The sequence below is a fragment of the Alligator mississippiensis genome, chromosome 1 (assembly GCF_030867095.1).
Source record: "Alligator mississippiensis isolate rAllMis1 chromosome 1, rAllMis1, whole genome shotgun sequence".
NCBI lineage: Eukaryota > Metazoa > Chordata > Crocodylia > Alligatoridae > Alligator > Alligator mississippiensis.
In genome coordinates, this window is record NC_081824.1 from 365,863,825 (window position 1) to 365,887,834 (window position 24,010).

A 24,010-nucleotide genomic window follows, 5' to 3' on the forward strand; every position below is an offset into this window, starting at 1 on the left:
TCAGCAGCCACTGCCTCCCATGGGTGGCAGCTGGGGCTTGGGCGCTGCTGGGAAGGGTAGGAGGCTGTGGATCCAGGTCTCTGGCTCTATATCCCTGGTAGCTGTGGGCCCTCTGGCAGAGATGGGGGCTGTGGGTGGGGAGTGAGGGGCACCAGCAGGGCCAGGGAGCTTTGCATGGGGAATAACACCAGGAGCATGGGGAGCAAGCAGGAAGAGCTAGCTCTCCTATTCTCCATTGTGCATTATGATCTAGTAAGGATTACAGAGACCTCACGGGACTCCTCACATGACTGGATCATAGCTATAGAGGGCAACACCCTGCATAGAAGGGACCAGGTGCAGAAGAAAGGTGGAGGCATTGCTGTCTCTGTGAAAGAGAAGTACATTTCCTTGGAGGCTGACATTGGCTCCAAAAATGGACAGCTTGAAACCCTCTGGGTCAAGTTGGGGGGGTGGGGGTAGGAAGAGAGACCTGTAGGTGTATACTACAGACCACCAAACCAGAGGGATGAACTTGATCTGGAGTTTACATGAGAATTGATTGAGGCTGCATGTACACGTGACATGGTCATCATGGGCGATTTTAATTATCCATGCATCTCCTAGGAGGAACACTCGGCTCAGTTGGATCAGTCACAGTCCTTCCGGACCTGTGTTGAGGAACTCTTCCTGACTCAGGAGGTACATGGGACAACCAGAGGTGATGCTTTGGGCAGGACTTAGTCTGTGCAACAGTGACCATGAAACCATCATATTCACTGTCCGATGTAAGGCAGACAAATCAGATAGCAAGATTGAGGTCTTGGACTTCAAAAATGCAAATTTCAACAAGCTTAGGTCACTACCAGAGCAAGTGCTGCAGGACCAGGGACCGAAGGCGAAAGGTGTGCATGAAGAGTGGTTGTTCCTTAAGGACATGATCCTTGAAACACAAAGGAAGTCTACTCCCATGAAGAGAAAAGGTAACAGAAGGGCTAGAAGCCCTCTTGGCTAAACAGGGACATCACGGTCCTCTTAAGAAAGAAGAAAGAGGCTTATAAACAATGGAAGCTCGGGGCATGCCCCAAGGAGGCCTGCATTTGCAGGGAACAGATAAGACAGGTTAAAGTAGTGACTGAACTTAGAGTAGTAATGGGAATCAAGGACAATAAGAAGCCCTTCTTTAAGTACATAGGGAAGAGGAAGAAAAGAAATGGGAACATGAGGCCATTGCTCAACAACTCAGGAGAGCTGGTTACCAGTACCCAGGAGAAAGCTAAGCTCCAGAATGACTAAATTGCCTCAGTTTTTCACCAGACCAAGGGGAAAACTACACCAGGTAGAGTAGAGGATGAGCACAGTAGGAATAATCACCTTCCTACTATTGCTGTAGAATTGGTGTATGACCAATTAAAAAAATAGATGTATACAAGTCAGCGGGACTGGATGATCTTCATCCAAGAGTGCTGAAGGAGCTGGCTGAAGTCATTGAGAAACCCCTGGCGAAACTATTCCACAGCTTGTGCTCTGGCGAAGTCCCTGAGGACTGGAAGAGGGCCAATGTGGTGCCCATCCACAAGAAGGCAGGAGGGAGAACCCGGGTAACTATAGGCCAATTAGCCTAACTTCCATCTTAGGGAAAATCCTAGAAAAGTTCATCAAGGAGTCTATCTGTGATAAGCTTACGGAAGGTAAGATTCTGAATGATAGCCAGCATGGCTTTGTTGTGGGCAGGTCTTGCCTTACCAACCTCATCTCTTTTTATGACCAGGTAACTTGTCACATGGACATGAAAGAGCAGGTTGAAATTGTATACCTTGACTATCAAAAGGCCTTTGATCTAGTCTCCCACAAAGTCCTTGTGAGAAAATTGGAGTATTGTGGGCTTAATTCCAAGACAGGTGGGTGAGAAACTGGCTGCAGGATAGAACCCAGAGAATTGCAGTGAATGGACTTGTGTCATTCTGGTGAGAAGTGGGTGGCAGTGTCCACAGGGGTTGGTGCTTGGTCAAGTACTTTTCAACGATTTGGATGTGGGGGTGAAGAGCTCATTGGCCAAGTTTGCGGACAACATCAAATTGTGAGGGAGTGTGGTCACACTTGAAGATAGGCTACAGATACAGGCAGACCTAGACAGGTTAGCAAGTTGAGTGGATCAGAACCTGATGCAGTTCAATGTCGAGAAATGTAAAGTGCTCCACCTCGGGATGAGCAACCCTCAACACACGTACAGGCGTGGTGGCACCAAACTGACTAGCACCATAAATGAAAGGGACCTGGGGGTAATAATAGACCACAGTATGAATATGAGTCGGCAGTGTGATGCTGTAGCCAGTAGGGTAAATAATACTCTGGCATGCATTAATCGATGCATCTCCAGCAAAACCAAGGATGTGATTCTTCTGCTTACCTTACATTATTCAGCCATGCAGAAAAATTCATTTTGCTCTTTGTGATAGACAAGGCAGATTTAGCAAGAAGGGAAACCTTAAAAATGATACAGAAAATCAAGGAATGGGTAAATTCCATAGTTATTGTGGAACTCTACAGTTGTGGAGAAAAATAATGGCCAGTTACATATGTGCCTAGATCTGAGGCACCTCAATAAGGGTATCCGATGAGAACATTTTGAATGGCCAAATAGAGAAGAGCTTACGGCCCAAGTAGCAAATGCATGATTTTTCATTAAACTGAATGCCTCCTCAGGATTTTGGCAGTTGAAGATCACAAGGTAAAGCTCTAAATCAGGCATTTCATACTTGCTGCAGAACTCAAGCCAGATCCAGACTGCAGGGCCTTCTCCCAGGCCAGATCCACAGGGCTAGCAGTGACTGTTATGGGGTTGCTTTTGGGAAATACCATGAGTCTGGGGCTGGGTAACAATGCGGGTCTGGGGGCATGTGGTAGTGCAGGGCTGTGTTAAGGTGTCAACTGTGGGGCTGTGACCAGGCATCAGTGTGGAGTCAGGGATGTGTGGTGTTGTGGGGGCTCTGGCTGGGTGACAGTGTGGAGCTGGGGGTGTGTGGTGGCTCAGGGCTCAGACTGGGCAGCAGCCTGCATCCAGAAGCATGCTGCAGCTTGGGGCTGGAGCTGGGTGGTAGCATGAGGCAGAAAGCTTGCAGTAGCATAGGGCAGTAGCAGTGCAAAACAGGGGGTTACAGTGGTGCCACGTTGCATCTGTGTAGTAGTGCAGGGCTGGAGATGTGGGATGGTGGTGGGCTGCATTTGCTGCTGATGGCCATGTCTGTTAAGTTCCAGGGACCCCAAAATTTGCAGCAGGCCATGCCTCCCAACTTCCAGTGGTGCACCAGACAACAAACAGGACAGATGAAATGGTTGAATGGCTGAGATCTGGCCCCTGGGCCATATGCTTGACACCCTGCTCAAAATTAGGTCCATTTAATGTTTCCTTTGGAAGGCACATTTTATGAGTCTAGCTTTCAGTATTGTCTCTGCTCCTGCAGTGCATCATAAAACCATATACTTGATTTATGGGTATATTTTTGGTGTGGACACCTCTATGAAATATATTAACATCTAGGAGTCCACCAAAGAAGAACATGAACACAGGCTTTGGGAAGCGTTGGAGGCTGCTAGAGCTGCAAATTTGAAATTGAATAGAGTGAAGTGCATGCTGGGTACCTCTGAACTGACATTTATAGGGGATATCATTTCTGCCAAGGGAATGAAAGACAAGATAAAAATTAAAGCCACTGAAATGATGCTATGTCCCCAGTCAAAAAAAGAAGTGCAACAGTTTCTTGGAATGGTACATTTTCTGGGCAAATTCATACTGAATTTACCAGCAAAACCAACATAATTGCGGATACTTCTCAGAAATAAAAATGAATAGTGCTGAAATATGAAACAGGAGGAATCCTACCTTGCTTTGAAGTAACAGCTGATTCAAAAGCCAGCATGCACATTTCATACACTTGGAAAATGTATAAAAATGTTGTCAGATGCATGACTGCCTGGCATTGGTGCAGCGATTTTGCAAAAATGTAATGATTGGTAACCAGTGGCCTATGTTTCCAAATTGATGCCTGAGGTAAAAACCCAATATGCACAGATTGAGGAGCATGGGCCAAAAAAAAAAGTTTTTTTACCTAATCCTGCTGCCTGAAATGGCTGAACAAAAACAACATTTCCCAGAAGTAGATACCCTTTATGGAAAATTTCAGTACAAGATTGAAGTCTTGTAAACTTACAGTCAACCTAACAGCAGGATTGAGCAATCCACATACTAGTAAGTGGTGAAATCACCAAGCCTGTCATATAGTGTACTTGCCTTATAATGACTTATCTTCATAATTACCTCATTTTCCTGCTTAATTTTGTCTTTCACCCACTAAATTTCATTTTTGCCCATGGTTCTTAGGGTTTGTCAGACTTAGACTATTGAGTCATACTGACACCAAGCACTCTTTTTTCACTATTTCTTCTCAAGGTAGAAACAGATGTTACCTTTCATCACCTTTGTACAGCCATAATTTTTTTAATGGCTGCACAATGCAAAAGCAAAAAGATACCTATACCATTTGTTTTGCCACACTGTATTTGCAACAAAAAATAACAATAATTTGTGCCACTTCATTGCAATGGATGTTGAATTGCTTTATAGAGGGAGAGCACAGGCAGCCCAGAGTTGTCTGTAGTCTCCAAACACTCAGGGAGGTATTCTCAGGGCTTGAAGGGCTGAGTCCTGCATGGCCCAGGAATTCTTGCACAGGGGTCAGACTCCTAAAGCCTTGGGAGCACCTACCCATTTTTTTCAGCTTCTAGAGACACACCTCAGAGATTGACATGCATGTGTGTTTCTGGAGGTGGGAAAAGCTGCCTTTCCCTGCTTCCAGAGATGCTCCCCTGCCCACCCATGAGCATCTTGGGAAGTACCCATTATCCTACAAGATCAATAGTGTTTTGCCTAATGAAGCAGACCAGCTGTGACAGGATGCCACTTAAAATCTTACTTAAAAACTTACTTAAAATCATCTTTTTAAGAATAAGAAGAAAGCTGAAATTAAAAGGATAGTTTACAAAATATAACAAGCCGTGCACAATTTCAGATTAATATAGGAAGGCTCAGCTTCAGTTTAGCTGCCTTAAATACAAAACATACCCTTAAAAATATAGAAAATGCTTTCTTTTTTTTCCCTGGCCAACCTAACATCCTACTGTCAAGTCTTTTTAAGTCTCATCAGCCAGGCCAATTTCACATACACTGTCTGTTGTTGTGGGTGTTACAAGTCTTCCCTTCATAAGAAGGATTCTAGTCCTTTGGTCTGTGTTTATTTTGATGTAAAAGTTGTGTCACAATTCAGTGACATATTGTGTGGCTAGTAGAGATAAACATCAGCATTTCAACTGTGTGTTGCTCGATCAGGCATACCACTGGTAGGGAAATAGAGTAGTCTCTGTTCTCTGTATTAACAATGGGGATTGTCTTATATCTTTTCACAGTCTCTCTTCCCTCATCTCTGAGGATATCTTGCTTTCAAACACTAACATTCCAAATGCCGCTTTGTTTTGGTTTGTTCCTGAAAGGTGCAAGATCCATAAAAGGTTGTGGTGACTGGATCTTACTTCATATATCAATGCTTCCAGCTGGAACTGTTGAGTCAAGCACAGTCTATCTTGAAAGCTATCAAATTTAAAATATTTGCACAGGTTTCCCTTACTCCTATTTCTACTCTATGCTATTGTTCATTAATATATCACTCTATGTAGTGTAACCTGAACAGAGTATAATAACTGTACATTCATTTATACTTATCTTAATTTTATTTATAAGTGATAAGCTACACACTGGAAAAAAAAGCCTCTAGCAATATAATTTATTGGTGTTTTATTTGTACAAAGAATTCCATCCATGAGAGAAGAGTGACAGGGTAAACACAATGATAAACATGATAAAAAAATTATTTCATGATCTACTACCAATATGCTTTAGGCAGTTTATTGTGCTTGTAGCATGGTGGTAATGAAAGAAAAACAAAAGATAGACACTTGATTAAACAATTATCAAAATGAACTAATGCAAGGAAGGGTTACAAATCAACTACTGAATGGGTAGGTTCTGTTGATAGATGATTGATCAACCAGAAGCAAAATACACTGCAGGTAAGAAATTCCTGCAAATAATTAATGCAACAGTCAGATAACAGGCTTAGCAATCAGCACCTCCTTAATCATATGACTTGTAGTAAAAATTCAGCTAATAGTAAAGGAATAATTTTGCAGGCAATTTCTGAACAGCTCAAATGATAACTAATGAAAGTTTTCAAAGGACTGGATATATTAGTTCTGAACATTTTGGTCAATGACGTGATAGACACACAGAAAATTAGGGCTGGAAGGGACCTCCAAAGGTCATCCAGTCTAACCCCTTGCCTGAGGCAGGATCACCCTTATCCAAACCATCTATTGTCTAACCTCTTACCAAATACTCAGTCGACTCTGACACAGCACAAGACATAACACCCTAACTAGCCACAGGGAAAGCAGAGGAACCATGGTGGCGGCCAACATCCTGCTACTGCAAAGGTTGTTAATATATGATCAAGGCATCCCAGGAATAGCACCACACCCCTTGCAACACAGGTATGCAAAAAGCCCCAGACTTTATCAGTCTGACCGGGGGTAAAGCTCCTTCCTGACCCTAAATGTGGTGACTGGTGTGACCTTAATTGTAGGGGCAAAACCGTCTCCAGGAATCTCTTGGTATAAGTCCCAGTGGGTGCATTTCAGACCCCATTCAAAACTCCAACCTTGGCTGCAGCTGACACCCAATGCCTTTTGGCTTGTACAAGGATTAAAAAAACAAACAAAATGTGATGCATGTCACAGCAGGGGTGGGTGGCAGTGGAAATTCCCTGCCAGCCTCATGTGATAACCAGTAAAGCCCAGAAGCATGGGAAATACCTATAGTAGAGCCTAGGCATAGCTTTGTCTAGATTATCCCTAACCAGTGGCTGTTCAGCCTCTTCTTGAACACCTCCAGTGATGGAGAGTCTACAACTTCCTTTGGAAGTCAATTCCACTGTCTTATTGGTGCTGTTTGAACAGTGAAGAAGCTTTTCCTGAGGTTAATCTAAATCTACTTTGCTGCAGCTTCAAGCTACTGTCTGCAACCTGCCCTCTGCAGAAAGAGAGAAAAGGTGTTTTCTCCCTTCTTTATGGTAGCCCTTCAGGTATTTGAAGACTGCTATCACGTCCCTACTTAAGCACCTTTTTCATAAGATGAACATGCCTAGCTCCTTCAACCTCATATGACTTGCATCCCAAGTGCTTCATCATTTTTGTCACCATCTTTGGGTGCTCTAATTTCTTGACATCCTTTTTAATATGTGGAGCCCCAAACTACATGCAATACTCCAGATAAGGCCTAACCAGAACTGATTATAGATGCACTATCACCTCCCATCTCTTGCACTTAAGGCTTCTATTGATGCACATCAAAACTGCAGTTGCCTTTTGGACAGTTGCTTCACACTGCAGATTCATTCTGAGTCTGTAATCTACCAAGACTCCCAAATGTTGAATTTGTAATCTACCAGGACTTTCCACAATGCTGCTATCCAGCCAGCTTTCTCCATTTTGTATTTGTATTTATGATTTTTCTTCCCAAGGTGTAGTAGCTTGCATTTGTCAGCATTGAACTTAGTCCTGTAGAACCCAGCCCAGTTTTCCAATCCATCAAGATGCCTCTGAATTACGCTCCCATCCTCCAGCATTTGTAATCCTTCTCAGTTTTGTGTTGCCTACAAACTTGCTTAAGAAGTTTTCATTGCCAGCAGCTTGCAGCTACTGAGTCAGTTGTCAATCCACCTGATAATAGTTTTGTCCAGCCCACAATTCTCCAATTTGTTTATGAGAAGGTCATGTGGTATCTTGTGAAAAGCTTGGCTGAAGTCCAGATACGCTATATCCACAGCATTCCTTTTATCTACCCAATAGTTACTCTATCAAAGGAGATCATGTTTGTTTGACACAATTTTTTATTTTTAGTAAGTCTACGCTGGGTGCTTGTGATCAGCCTTATCTCTTCCAGATGTTCTTTGTTAGGATTTGATCCAGTAGCTTCCTAAGTATTGAGGTGAAACTAACTGGTTTCAGTTTCTTAGATCCTTCCTTTTGCCTTTTTTAAAGAGCTGCCTCTCCCATCTCCTACAACTTTATGAATATCATTGCTAAGGGCTCTGATATCTCCTCTGAAAGTTCCTTTGGTACCCTGGGGTGAGTTTATCAGGCCCTTCTGACCTGCATTCATTCAGACCAGGGGTGGGCAAAATACAGCCCATGGGCTGGATGTGGACTGCCAACAATTTGATCTGGCTTGCAGGTAGATGGGCACCATCTCAATGGAACTGGCTTGCGGACACGTGGCAGCTCTGGCTGCTGTGTGATGCTGGGCTGGCAGGGGGGACCACTTTGGTCTAGCAGCATCAGGCATCAGCTGTGACCCCTGGTGGGGCTTCCTTTACAGCAGACGAGTGTCAGTCTCTGTGGATGCTGCAGGCAGGTTCGGTAGCCGAGATGCAGAACCTGCTGGTGGCGACCACAGCTAATACCACTGCCCTCCCAGCATGGTGGAAGCTCCCGCCTGGAGCCCTGACTTAGAACCTGCAAGCAGTGTCAGCTGTGGACCCAGCTAGGAGCTGCTGCTGTGTCTCATGGGCGTCAATGTCTCTCTGTCTCTCTCCCCCTCCCTCTTAGTTCTTCCAACACCTGGCTGAAGCTGATACCACTGCCCACCCAGCATGGCAGCAGTTCCTGTCTGGGTCCATAGCTGATCATTGGGGCTGCTGGCAAGCTACAGCTTCAGCTGGGTTCTAGAGGGAGAGAAGGAGAAGGAGGGAAGGAGTGGGAGAGAGAAAGAAAGAAAAGAAGAGAGAGAGAGAAAGAGAAGAGAAGAGAGACAGACAAACAGAGAGCAAGGGAGAGAAGAGAGAGAAAAGAAGATAGCATCAATATTGATGTAAAAAGAAAAAGGAAAATTATATTTTCAGAGAAATCACATGCAAATGACAGTATTCTATATTGATGTTATAAATATGAGTATTTCTAGTCATCATTCTAATATTATAAAAGCTGTAGTCTGTCTGTCCATAACGCTTTTTTAGCACTGCCATGATGGCGGGGAGAGAGCCGGGGGGTGAGGCCAGTGGTGCTAATAAAGCGTTATAGACAATAAAATAAATCTTTTTGGTAGTATTCACTGTCATATACTGCTGATTGGCTGTGGGGGCTGCTTGTCATGTGCCACCTATTTGTGGCAAGGGCTGGGACTGCATGACAGACAGCCCTCACAGCCAATCAGTGGTGAGGGACAGGGCCACAAGACAGACAGCTTTTGCAGGCAATTAGTGGCAAGGGGCAGGGCCACCAGGGCCCCTTAGCCAATCAGAGGCACAGGAGGCCTGCTCTGTTCCACCCACAAAATGGCTGCTGGGCCCCATATTCTACCTGCAGTATCAGTGGGCAGCCACCATGAATTAGGTAGCTCGCTAAGTATCACAACCTGTTAGCAAAACTAGCTGTCTAATAAACAAAATATGGGTTAGGTACAGACATTACACATACGCCAATATAAGTGCTCGGAAACCGGTCTAAACCTGTAACAGGACAGAAGTTCACTGCATGGAGACTGATTTAAAAATGACAGAACCTGATCTAAGATCGACCTGGATGGATGTAATACCAGATGTTATCAGTTTAGGTTAGACCAGTCTATTGACTTCTGTCCCAGATCCCTTCCCAACTCAACTTAGGTCACATTCCCTTGGCATCCCAGGATGCTTTGCAGCTCCTTTGCTAACCCTCCTTTGCAACATAGGTTGGCTAGCCTTGGCCAGCACTCATCTGCTCCAGCTGAATGCCAGGCCAGCTCCACTTCTGGTCTACCACAGAGCTGAGGCAACAAAGCCTCTGCTTCCCAGACCTGCATCCTGCCTGTGCCTGCTAGCCAGGCTGGGCATGGGGGAAGCAGGGGCCTCCACTCCCATCCTGGCCCTGAGCCAGCACAGAGGGGAGGGGCCACATGGCAGGGGCTTCATTCTCTCCCCCCCCCCCCCCCCCCCCCCCCCCCGACATAGGCTGTCCACCACACCAGGAACCAGAGGCAGAGGCTGGAAGAAAAGAGCGCTCTGCTGTGCGCCCCTTCCCCCACAGCATAGCTGGGGGGGTGGGGGGGTTGGGCTGTGCCAGGTCCACATGGCAGCAGGCTCCGCTCCACTCCCCCTCCACCCCAGGTTCCCAGCCTGGTGGACAGCCATGCAGGTCTGAGCCACAGCTCCTGCCTCCAGCTGTCAGGTGGTTGGGCAGGGGGTGGGGGAATGGAGATCCCCATTGCGCAGGCTGCCCCTGCTATGCTGGCTTGGTGCTGGGACCTCTCCCTCCAACCCTGCCTAGCCACTGCTGACAGCTGCAGATAGTACCATGGCTTGGACCCAAGAAGCTGTTTGCTGGGCTGGGAACTGGGGATGGGAGCGGGGGAGCAAAGCTCCCTGCCACATGGACCCGAACCCCGTGCTATGCTAGCTTGTGGACCCCCCCACTCTGCATGGCAGAGGCTCTGCTTCACCCCTCTCACCCCTAGTTTCTGGTACACTGCACAGCCACATGGGTCCAAGCTGTGGCTCCTGCCTGCAGCTGTCAGGCAGTCAGGTGGGGGGTGTAGGGGAATGGAGCCCTTCACTGTCTGGACCTGGCCCCTCCCCAGACCAAGCCAGCAAGCTGGGGAGGACTCCTGCAGCAGGTGAGTGGGGCTGGGGCTCTGCTGGCCAAGCAGGGGTGGCTAGTTGCTTGCCTGGGCTCAGCATTTCCTGGCAGCTTATTGGGAGGTATGCTTGAGCACTCCCAGCCTGCTGGCTTTGGCCAGTGCAGGCCACCTCTATTCCCCGACCCCTAGAAGGGTTCTTTTCTCTTCTGAACTAATTTAGAATTCTTAGAAAAGGCTGCAGAAGTAAGTTTGAATCCACCTTGGGTTTTTTGAATGTCTGTAGTTAGTCATAGTAAACTTAAACAACTGGGTTATTAGTGTAATCATGGAAATTATGATAGACTTCAGAAAAGCAGACTTTGATTCAGACTTTGATCTCCTGGGAGGCCACTCTCAGGGGGAAAAGAGTCGAGGAGAGCAGGCTGTACTTTAAAGAAACCTGAGGGTACTGGAACAAACCATCCCAGTGTACAGGAAGACTAGCAAGTATGGCAGAAAACCAGCTTAGCTTAGCAGAGAACTCTTCAGTGAACTAACACAAAAAAAGGAAGCTTATAAGAAGTGGAAACTTGGACAAACAACTAGGGAAGAGTGTAAGAACATTGCTCAGATGTGCAGGGATTAAATCAGAAAGGCCAAAGCACAACTGGAGTTGCAGCTAGCATGGGAGATAAAGGGTAATAAACAGGGATCCTGGTGTTGTCTGATTAAAAAAAAATCCCCATTTTTTCGGATATAAAAAAGCAACCCGGTTTGCTTCATTCAAGGCAGGTCCTGTCAGACCAAACTTGTGGCCTTCTATGACCAGATCACAAAATCCTTGGACGCAGGTGACGCAGTGGACGTAGTCTTTCTGGACTTTAGGATGGCCTTCGACACTGTCTCTCACCCCATTCTCATTAAGAAATTAGGCGACTGTGGCATCGATGTCTACACAGTCAGATGGGTCACAAATTGGCTGGAGGGCTGAACCCAGACAGTGGTGGTGGACAGGTCTTTTTTGACCTGGAGGGATGTGGGCAGTGGGATCCCCCAGGGCTCAGTCCTTGGGTCTGCACTGTTCAACATCTTCATCAGCAACTTTGATGAGGGGGTGAAAAGCACCTTGTTCAAATTTGCGGATGACATTAAGGTGTGGGGAGGAGTGGGCATGCTGGAGGAAAGGGAGAGGCTGCAACTAGATCTGGACAGGTTACAGGCGGATGAGAACAGGATGGGTTTCAATACTGACAAGTGCAAGGTACTGCACCTGGGGAGGAAGAACCAGCAGCATACCTACAGGCTGGGGAACTCCCTTCTCATCAGCACAGAGGTAGAAAAGGATCTTGGAGTCATTATTGATTCCAAAATGAACATGGGCTGCTAATGTGGGGATGTGGTCAGGAAGGCTAACTGCACCTTTTCATGCATCCACAGATGTATCACAAGCAGGTCCAAGGAGGTGATCCTCCTCCTCTATGTGACACTGGTCAGGCTGCAGTTGGAGTACTGTGTCCAGTTCTGGGCACCGCACTTCGGGAGGGATGTGGCCAGCATCGAGATGGTCCAGAGGAGGGCCACTCACATAATCAGGGGGCAGCGAGGCAGGCCCTACGAGCAGAGGCTACGGGACCTGAACCTGTTCAGCCTCCACAAGAGAAGGCTGAGAGGGGATCTGGTGGCCGTCTACAAACTGGCCAAGGGGGACCAGCAAGTTATGGGAGAGTCCCTGTTCCCCTGAGCACTACCGGGAGTGACAAGGAATAACAGCCATAAGTTGGCCGAGAGTAGATTCAGGCTAGATATCAGGAGGCACTACTTCACAGTCAGGGCAGCTAGGATCTGGAACCAACTTCCAAGGGAAGTGGTGCTCGCTCCTACCTTAGGGGTCTTCAAAAGGAGGCTAGATAATTACCTAGCCAGGGTTGTTTGACCCAAGCATTCTTTCCTGCCCATGGCAGGGGGTTGGACTTGATGATCTGCTTAGGTCCCTTCTGACCCTACCAGCTATGAAACTATGAAATTATGAAACCCAAAATCCATATTTTTCCATGATTAAAATGAAATGTCACTTTATACACACACACACACACACACACACACACACACACACACACACACACACACATATACATCTATATAAATATAGGTGTTTCATTTTAATCACAGGGAAATGTGGATTTTCATTACTTTTTTATATCTGAAAAATGAGGATTTTTTTTATCAGAGAAAACAAGGATCCCTGGTAATAAGAAAGGTTTATACAAGTATGTCAGCAGCAAGAGGAAGATCAGGAAAAGTGTGAGTCCCTTCACTTTCAGACACACTTTTCTAGTTATCAACTATAGAAATGATCCATGGGGGAGGCAACCTAGTGACAGATGATACAGAAAAAGCTGAAATACTCAATGCCTTTTCCACAGGCACAGTTAGCTCCCAGACTACTGCACCTGGAAGCACAGTTTAGAGCAGTCAACAGTGGCAAAAGAACAGGTTAGAGACTGTTTAGAAAAGCTGGATGTGTACAAGTCCATGGGGCCGAATGGGATATACCTGAGGGTGCTGAGGAAGTTGGCCGATGTGATGGAAGAGCCACTGGCCATCATCTTTGAAAACTCATGGCAATCAGGACAGGTCCTGGATGATTGGAAAAGGGCAAATATAGTGCCCATCTTTAAGAAAGGGAAGAAGGAGGATCCAGGGAACTACAGACTGGTCAGCCTCACCTCAGTCGCTGGAAAAATCATGGAGCAGGTCTGAAGGAATCAATTTCTAAGTACTTGGAGGAGAAAAAGGTGATTAGGAACAGTCAGCATGGATTCATCCAGGGCTAGTCATATCTCACCAACCTGATTACCTTCTATGATGAGATGACTGGTTCATCAATGACCTGGAAGATGGCATAGAGTGCACCCTCAGCAAGTCTGCAGATGACACCAAGCTGTGGGGAGTAGTAGATATGCAGGAAGGTGAGGTTAGGATTCAGAGTGACCTAGACAAATTGGAGGATTGGACCAAAAGAAATCTCATGAGGTTCAATAAGGACAAGTGTCAAGTTCTGCACTTAGGATGGAACAATCCCATGCACCGGTATAGGCTGGAGACTGACTGGCTAAGCAGCAGCTATGCAGAAAAGGACCTGGGGGTTACAGTGGACAAGAAGCTGTATATGAACTAACTGTGCCCTTGTTGCAAAAAAGGCTAAGGGCATACTTGGCTGCATTAGTAGAAGCATTGCCAGCGGATTGGGGGAAGTGATTATGTCCAGTTTTGTGCCCCCCACTACAGAAGAGATGTATCATGGAGCTAGACTGTTCTCACTATGGCAGATAACAGAACAAGGAGGAATGGTCTCAAGTTGCAGTAAGGGAAGTTTAGGTTAGATATTAGGAAGGACTTTCTCACTAGGAGGTTAGTAAAACACTGGAACAGGTTACTGTGACCAGGCTCATGACCACCATACCAGCCGATGGGTTTGTCCCGCCCCTTAGCCAAGTTGCACCTGGTCTAATCACGTGCCATGACTTGTTGTTTATATTGGGTTTTACCTCTGGAGTTGTGTGGTGGTGGAGGCTGATCGGCTGCGGCAGCAGTTGGGCCGAAGCTCTCCGATGGCAACCCAGAAGCACATCAGGCACGTCTGGGGACGCCAGCCCCAGGACAAGCCCAGCTAAGAGGAACCTGCCGGGCCTGGTGGGAGGGGCAGAATGTAGCAACGGAGTTCAAAACCTGCCCGGACACGGTGGAGAGGGGGACTGGAAGTGAATACAGTGGCTCCACAGCAGCTGTGCACTGGAAGGCAGGCCCTGGCAGGGGCAAATGGCCAGAACCACAGCAGCTATTGGCTCTCACTGGAGCCGGCTCGGAGGAGCCGGATCAATTGCTGGAATGCTGAGACTGGGTCTTGGCAACGATGACTACTGGAGACAGGCCAGGGTGATGTACAAGCAACACAGTGTAGCTGTGAGTAGTGGGGCTGAACAATGGGGAAAGAAAGCTGAATTCCCCTAGCCTCAGTATGCAAACATTGTTGTGAGAAGGACTTTTAAGTTCTGCAGTGGGAGGGGGAAACGTACAGATATGGAGGATTGCATATACCTTTGCAACCTTTGTTCTGAGCCCCCAAGGTCTGGAACAGCCTGCCACCAGAGGTGGTTCAAGCGCCTACATTGAACACCTTCAAGAGCAAACTGGATGCACATCTTGCTGGGATCCTATGAACCCAGCTGACTTCCTGCCCTTTGGGCAGGGGGCTGGACTCGATGGTCTTCCGAGGTCCCTTCCAGCCCTAATGTCTATGAAATCTATGAAACAGTGACGGGAAGAGACTTGCAAATTCTGATTGAACATTATTTTCCTGTGTTGTCATCTGGGAGGTGCCAGGTAGGGTGTAGGGGAGGCAAAGCCCCAAAACGCGGGACCTGCAGTGTCTGTGTGGAGGCTATATGAGGTTAAAGAAGATCAGCCTCTCTATTTTTCATGCAACAGCAAACTTGTGGCAGGCGAGAACTGATAGCACCCACATAGACGCCCTAGCCGGCCAGTTGACTACGCATTGGAGGCACCGGGTAACATGGGGCCCCTACAGGATAGGCTTGGCAATCTAGTGATTGCGGCAAATGAAAAAGCTGACCTCTTTAATGAATTCTTTGCCTCCATATTCCTGAACAGAGACCGAGACATTTCCCCCACTAGAATTGCGGACGGACTCAGGGGCGGCACCACAATGCCTAGGGTCAGGGACAACCTAGTTAGGGAACTCTTGGAGGGGCTGGATATATTTAAATCAGTAGGTCCAGATGTTCTTCACCTGAGGGTGCTGAGGGAATTGGCGGGGGTCATAGCGAGGCCCCTGGCATGGATCTATGAATGCTTGTGTGGCACTGGCCAGGTACCAGAGGATTAGAAAAAGGCCAATGTGGTCCCCATTTACAAAAAGGGGAGGAAGGAGGACCGTGGAAATTATAGCCCAGTCAGTCTTACCTTGGTCCTTGGGAAGACCTTCGAGAAAATTATCGAGGAGCACATCTGCAAGGGTCCAGCAGGGGAGGTAATGCTTAGGGAAAACCAACGTGGGTTCATTGAGGGCAGATCCTGCCTGACTAACCTGGTTCCTTTTTATGATTAGGTCACAAAATCACTGGACGAAGATGTCGGGGTGGATGTCATCTTCCTGGACTTTAAGAAGGCCTTTGACACTGTTTCCCACCACATTCTCTTAAAAATCTAGGTGACCGCAGCATTGATGCCTACACAGTCAGATGGTTGGCAAATTGGCTAGATGGTCGCATCCAGAGAGTAGTGGTGGACGGGTCATTTTGACCTGGAGGGATGTGGGCAATGGAGTCCCCCAGGGCTCGGTCCTGGGGCCTGTATTGTTCAACATCTTTATCAGGGATCTGGATGTGGCCGTGGAATGCACGCTGTTCAGATTCACTGATGACACCAAGTTATGGGGCAAGATGGGCATGCTGGAGGGAAGGGACAGAATCCAGCTAGATGTAGACAGGTTGCAGAGGTGGGCAGATGAGTATAGGATGGAGTTCAATGCAGACAAGTGCAACATACTGTATCTAGGGAGAAGGAACCAGCAACACACCTTTAGGCTGGGAAACACCCTTCTTGTCAACATGGTGGCAGAAAGGGATCTTGGAGTCCTTGTTGACTCCAGGATGAACATGAGCCACCAATGCGAGGAAGCAGTCAGTAAGGGTAACTGCACCTTGTCGTGCTTCTACAGATGCATCACAAGCAGGTCCAGGGAGGTGATCCTTCCCCTATATGCAACATTGGTCAGGTCGCAGTTGGAGTACTGCGTCCAGTTCTGGGCTCTGCACTTCAGGAGGGATGTGGCTAGCATTGAGAGGGTCCAGAAGAGGGCATGGTCAAGGGGCAGCAGGGCAGGCCTTACGAGGAGAGGCTAAAGGGCCTGAACCTATTCAGTGTCCACAAGAGAAGGCTGAGAGGGGATCTAGTGGCTGTTTACAAACTCACTAGGGGGAACCAGCAAGAATTGGGGGAGGCTCTGTTCCCCTGGGCACCACCAGGGGTTACCAGGAATAACAGCCACAAATAGTGAGAGAGAAGGTTCAGGCTGGACATCGGGAGACATTACTTTACAGTCAGAGCTGCCAGGCTCTGGAATGGGCTCCCAAGTGAGATGGTGCTCTCCCCTAGGGAGTCTTCAAGAGGAGGACAGAGATATTTGGCTGGGGTGATATGACCGTGGCACCCATTCCTGTCTGGGGCAGGGGGTCGGACCTGATGATCTGTTTAGGTCCTTTCCAACCCTAAGCACCATGAAACTATGAGACTATGAATATCTACTCTCCAGGCCAGGGGTCCCGCCAATCATCAAAGAACACGCATGCGAGATTACAAGGTGGTGCTCAGTGGTTCCTGTGGGGCCCAAGGTGGCTCTACTGGCATGCCTTCTGTGGGGCTTCTCTCCCCTACAACCCACCCCTTTCCATTCAGGTGTCTAGAATCAGCCTGGATGATGCCCAGACATGGTGATGGGGTCCTCTTCTCCTGCGCTAGAGTCTGGTCCTGATGACAGCTGCAAGGGGTCTGGCTGCAGTCCTGTATGCTTCAAAAATTACAACATAACAGAAAATTCAACTTAAATAGCTCAGATGGTGTGGTGGGCAGGGCAACAATGCCCCCACACCAAGTGTTTTTCTTAAGTGTGTGGGTGCCTTAGTGCCTTATGTACTCTTCACTCACTGACTCTTAGCTTTTCAATGCCCCTTCTGGTCCATTTCTGCCCATCTTGCCACCTGACCAGGTACAGTAACACTGGGAGGCATACTCCGCTGGGCCTACATGAAGCTTGTGGTACCACCAATCCTCCACTGGGGTACCTTGGGTCCATAGATGCTCTGCCAGGATGTGCAGTGCTAGGGGGGCTCTGTGCAGGTTCTCCACTTAGTGGGTACTTGCAGTACCAACTAGGCCACCCTTTCCCAGACCCACCTGATCTATGTATTCCTGTGGGGGTTGTCATGGGTGATGAAGAGTGGTGTTGAGTGTAGGCTGTTTGGCCCTCCAGGTGCATTGATCAAGGTGGCACTTGGTTGGGTCCCCAGTGCTCTGCCAGCTACCAGGGCTTCTGGGGTTTTCCCACAGAACTTAGCCCCAGGGAGAGCAACTAGCTTCCAGCCAGCAACAAGGAATGGATCCAGGTCCTCCTTGGACACTTCAGTGGCAGGTCATGTGCATGCTGCTTCTCTGGGTGTGTTGGCCCTGGGGTGATAACTGGATCCTGTCTGACTGCGTCCAGCTCTGCTGCCAGCACTCCCATGTGCTCTCCCCGGGTTTCTGTCTCTGGGCTTCCTTTAATACTGGAGCCTTCAGGTCCCAGACCAACCAGTGGAGCTCCTTGAGGCCATGTGCTGTTGGTCAGCTTGCCCACAGACTGGTCATGTAGACTCTGGCACCACAATGAGTAGGATGGGAGTCTGCCATAGTTACCCAGAGAGGTTGTGGAATCTCCATCCTTGGAGTTTTTAAAGACCCGGCTGGACAAAAACTTGGCTGGGATGATATAGTTGGTAACAGTTCTACTTTGAGCAGTGGGTTGGACTAGATGACCCCCTTGATTCTCGTTGAACCCTAATTTTCTATGATTCTGATTCTAAATGCTAGTATTGCTCCAATTTTTCCTTGTGACTTCTGCAAATCAGAATCTGTGACTTCTGATTCTGACCTTTACTATGATCTTTATTAAATATAGTCTAAACTGAAGATCTGCATAAACTGAAACAAACATTTCAACTCTTGATTTGTTAGTTAGCTTGGCAAATAATCCAGACAAATGCTGTGATGACACTGCTCTTGCTAATACAGGTTTCCCTCACTTTATGCAGGTTCTGTATGTGCGAATTTGCTCTGATGTGTTTACCCTTTGTATACCAAAAATTCGTTACATGCGAGGTAAATTCACTCTTATGTGATTGGTGTGGTGGAAACCTGTAGTCAACTGCTTTGTGTGGTGCATTGTGGGAATTACATGCACCAAAACATAGGCTTCTGTGTGGATCTATGTTCCTCGCTTGTTGTCTGCGACACGTGTTTCTGTAGTTGCTATCCTCATTATGGTAACATTCACTACCACTTTGTGCTTGTGTGTACTGTCTGCTGTTGGTGAGTACCAAAATTATGTTGTAAAAGTGGTAGAAATGGGTCTGGGGGTCAGTACAGTTGAGGTCTTAGAACGTATCCCTATTTGTTCCATTATAAAGTGGGTTCCCCTTATGCGGATTTGAGTTATACGTCATTTTCCAGGAGTGCATGTACAACATAAAATGAGGGAAACCTGTATTGATACCATTGAAGCTTGGCTTGCAGCAGGAGCATGCCTTAGTTGGCTGCAGAGTTCTCATCTATGAATAAATCCCTTTTATTTCAGTTAGTAGGAATGTTTATAGATGTGCTCCAGGAGTTGGGGGGTGCTTTAAATAGAGTGGCTCTGAGAGCTGCTTTAATTAAAGCGCTCAGAACATCATGTGTATCAGCATCTCTGCGCTGAAAAATGGTGGTGGAGGAGCTTTACCTAAAACACCCCCACCACCATTTTTCAGCACAGGGACACTGATACATGTGATGCTGGAGTCTGCTGGAGGGTGGTAATTAATCAAATCTGCTCTGATGCATTGTAATTACAGTGCGTTGGAGCAGCCTCGTTGCATGTGCATAGGAGCCCTTTATGACCAAAGTGTACCTTATGGCCAACTCTTTAGTTAACTGACTAAAGAGTGGGAACAGTTCTTTTATTCTCTCTGGGCATTTAAATGTCCTCATTATAGGAAGATAAGCACCCTCTGGAAATATCTAGATGTCTCTCTATTTCAGGAGTAGAGCCACTTAAATGCTCAGAGCAAGTAAAAGAATCACAGCTGCATCAAACCTGGTTGCAGGTTGCACAACTAGTACTTCTAATTCTGAGAATCTTTAGATTCTTAAAAACAATTGACTACCTCTTGACCAAAAGACAACAAAAGTTTGACACGTGCGTTGTCTGACTTAGATGCACTGACTGCAGAAGTAGCTAGCCATGGAATTTGCAAGAAGTGCTTTCTGTAGGCAAACCTAGAAGATATCCTCATAAAGTACAGCATGTCATGTACTTTTTAGCTACTTTAAGATCTTCAGTTATCACTTTTTCTTGAAGAGCTTCCTTTAAAATTAACTTTCAAATGACATCACTGCATTTCCCCATCTTGTATTACCAAAAAGATTGTGTTACCATTTGATTTTTACCATCCTTTTCTGCCTACTTCTTCTGAAGGACTGAAGCTACAATTAATAATTTGTATATTTGATCACTTATCTTCCTCTTTTATAGATCTTTTTCAGTGTGCCCATCTCCATAAAATTATTTAGTAGCAGGTTTAGGCCATGAGCCATTGTGGTCTCCCATGCTGCTTTCCTGTTACTGATACTGTCAAGCTAGTATGCAGAAACTTTCCAGTCCAGTCTTCTCTAGTACTTCAGATTTTATACCAATAATATACTCTGCAGTATGTTTGTTCTCTTCTGTTTCAATGTTCTTATATAAAACTGGCTGAGGTGTTGTTATTACAAAGGTTGACTCCTCCTTTGCCCACACAATTGTCCATCCATCTGTAAGTGCTTCTGAACAAAAGTGCTTTCTTGCAGAGTTTGCATTACACATTTATATTCTGTCTGTAGAAGACGCTTGTGCAAAGAATGGCTGCTGGATCACTGGTAGGATGTTATCAGTTGTTTTAAATGTTTTTCACAAGATCTATTTTCAGTGATTAATATTGAAGTACCAAGCATATGACATTCTCTTGAGGGCTTGATCAAATTGTTGTTTATATTCAGGTGTTACCTGGTCTATGTATGCAGTCAGTGCTGTAGCAAGGGGGGGGCGAGTGAGGCAGCTGCCTTGGGCACCAAAGTGAAGGGGTGCCAATAGGCGCTGCCCAGCCTGGGCAGCATGGGATGGGGGAGGGGAAGGATATTTTAATTAGAGTGGCTTGTTTTGGGGGCATGGGGATGGTGGGATGGTAGGCCCCACTTCTGCGTGTACTCCTGGGCAAGCATGGTGGGGTGGGGCATGTACCCATTGGATCTGTGCATGGGGTGAAGGCAGGCTTTGCCCTGGGCACCAAACTTTGTTGCCAGCATACTGCATGCATGCAGTCATTGCTAGGAGATTTTTGGCAGAGACAAAACTGGCCAGTACTGCACCCTGGGCAGTCCCCAGTCTCCCCCTTCTCCTCTCCCCACTGCACCTTCTCTGCAGCAGTGGTAGCAGCACCTGATGCTACAGCTGCAACCTGAGGATTTCTGTTACTGGGGGAAGATGTCATCTTTTTTTGCCACCAACATGTGTTTTGAGTGACCAAAAAAAACTACTGTTTTTGGTGGCAAAAAGGGAGATGACAGATGATTGGTGAGAGGGAGGGCATTGTCCTGTGGTGGAAACCTTCCTCAGATGGGTTTCCATTGCAATAGAATGTCACTGCCTCCTCCCTGCACTGTTCCAGGTCAGCCTGACAACTTGCCATGGCAGCAGGCCATGCCATGGCAACAAGGCTCCCTGAGCTTTGTCACCACAGTAGAATGCCCCAGCATCTCTCCACACTTCTTTGAGTTGGCTCAGAACAATGCAAGGAGTGGGGGCTAGTCTCCTGCTGCAGGAACCAGGAGGACCTTGGCACCCCTGTCCTGCCAATCAACTTTGTGGGGGTGGGCATTCTCCCAGGGATAGAACCCCACCAAGGTTTTCTGTGGCAGCTGCTGCTTTTCAGCAGCTGCCAACTTTCAGTTGACAGCCTGTCCTCTCCCCAGGTAGGGGAGCTTACTTATGTAGCTGTCCAGCCAGGGGGCTGGAATGCATGAGTGCTTGAGCTGCAAGGCTGTTTTTCTTTACCAGTAGAAGTGAGCATTGATCTGTGGCCTAGATTGATGTCATATATCTTGACTTCAAAAAAGACTTCGATCGTGTCCCATGATCGTCTCTTGGAGAAACTGGCCAATTGTCGCCTTGGGTCCTCCACGATCCACTGGCTGGAAAATTGGCTCCGGGGTCAGACCCAAAGGGTAGTAATTGATGGAAGTCACTCATCGTGGTGTCCTGTGACTAGTGGGGTCCCCCAGGACTCTGTCCTTGGACCCATACTGTTCAACATCTTCATTAATGATGTGGACACTGGAGTCAGAAGCGGACTGGCCAAGTTCGCAGATGACACCAAACTTTGGGGCAAAGCATCCACACCAGAAGACTGGCGGATGATCCAGGCTGACCTGAACAGGCTCAGCAAGTGGGCGGACGAGAATCTGATGGTGTTCAACGCCGATAAATGCAAGGTTCTCCACCTTGGGAAAAAAAACCCGCAGCATCCTTATAGGCTCGGCAGTGCTATGTTGGCTAGCACTATGCAAGAAAGAGACTTGGGGGTCATCGTTGACCACAAGATGAACATGAGCCTGCAATGCGATGCTGCGGCTAGTAAAGCGACCAAAATGCTGGCTTGCATCCACAGATGCTTCTCAAGCAAATCCCGGGACGTCATTCTCCCCCTGTACTCGGCCTTAGTGAGGCCGCAGCTGGAGTACTGTGTCCAGTTTTGGGCTCCACAATTCAAAAAGGATGTGGAGAAGCTTGAGAGAGTCCAGAGAAGAGCCACGTGCATGGTCAGAGGTCAGGGAAGCAGACCCTACGATGACAGGCTGAGAGCCCTGGGGCTCTTTAGCCTGGAAAAGCGCAGGCTCAGGGGTGATCTGATGGCCACCTACAAGTTTATCAGGGGTGACCATCAGTATCTGGGGGAACGTTTGTTCACCAGAGCACCCCAAGGGATGACGAGATTGAATGGTCACAAACTACTACAAGATCGTTTCAGGCTGGACGTAAGGAAGAATTTCTTTACTGTCCGAGCCCCCAAGGTCTGGAACAGCCTGCCACCGGAGGTTGTTCAAGCGCCTTCATTGAACACCTTCAAGATGAAACTGGATGCTTATCTTGCTGGGATCCTATGACCCCAACTGACTTCCTGCCCTTTGGGCGGGGGGCTGGACTCGATGATCTTCCGAGGTCCCTTCCAGACCTAATGTCTATGAAATCTATGTCTCCAAATGGAATCATTTGAATTACTAGGGGTGTATCTACACATGCAATTAATATGGAGCAATAAAATCCAGGGCATATTGCACCCGAGTTTATTACTCCCAGTCGTGTAGTTTGAACATGTGCCTGGGACTACAGCATGTTGAGCCAGGTCGGAGCAGCCCTGGACTAGCAGGCTGAGCCCCCAGGGCATCAAACATGCTGTGGAAGGGCTGGCTGGGGCACAAAAATGCATCACCCACATTAACAGAGATAACAAAGATCGTGAATCCTCAGCTACACAAAGAGCAATACTTTGTTACTCAGAAATTGTTTGCAAGATTTGTAGAGGGAGATTCTTTCAGAAAATGGAATCTTTCAGAAGTTCAACAGGTGACATTAAAACTGGAATAAAAAAGGTTAAAGTATCTGACCTTTTACATGCACAATGAAGAATTCAATACAAAACAAGGCTTAAAAGTGAGCAAATACTGTGGCTAGGTTTTTCAAATAGTAATAGATCACATTTAAAAAAAAATCTATGGTATGTTTTTTCTTAACTTTGATGGTATCTTGGTTACAGCTATTGATAAAGAAAATCATTGGAGAAAACGGAGGTCACTGAAAGCGATCAAAGGGGATGAACATTAAAAAATAAGACTCAAGTTACAGGGTCAAGTCTATAAAATACAGATAGCCTATTCTGCTCTTGTGTGAACATGCATCTGTTTTGAGGTTTCACTTTGGTAGAACACTTGTATGAGTGCCTTTCTGTGCCATACAGATAACAGATGAACTAAGGAAATAATCCCTTGTAATTTGCTGATGAATGCAAGAACAGGGGTAAAGTATATGAATTTACCCAAGTTAAATTACAAAGCTGATGTCTAACAAACTAAATGTGCCAATATGGTAAGGGTTATAGCCAATATTGGGATGGATTTAATTAGGATAACCCCTTTTTACTGAGTTCAGGGAATGTTAGTTTAGTCTTTCTAAGCCCTGGGTTTTTTTCATTTCAACTTCTACCTTGGAAGACAGTTTTCTCAGTTTAGGACACTCTAGGCAGACACTTTAGGTCTGCATTGCAATGACCGTTTGTCCCAGGAAGGATGTCTAGCATGCCTGGCCTCCAACTTGCTCCAAAGCAGGATATATGACAGTGAGGTCACCAGTTCATCCTCACTGGAGATTTGGACCAGTGCAAAAATCCTGCTGCTGGCAAGCATACCAGAGATCAAGATTTTGAG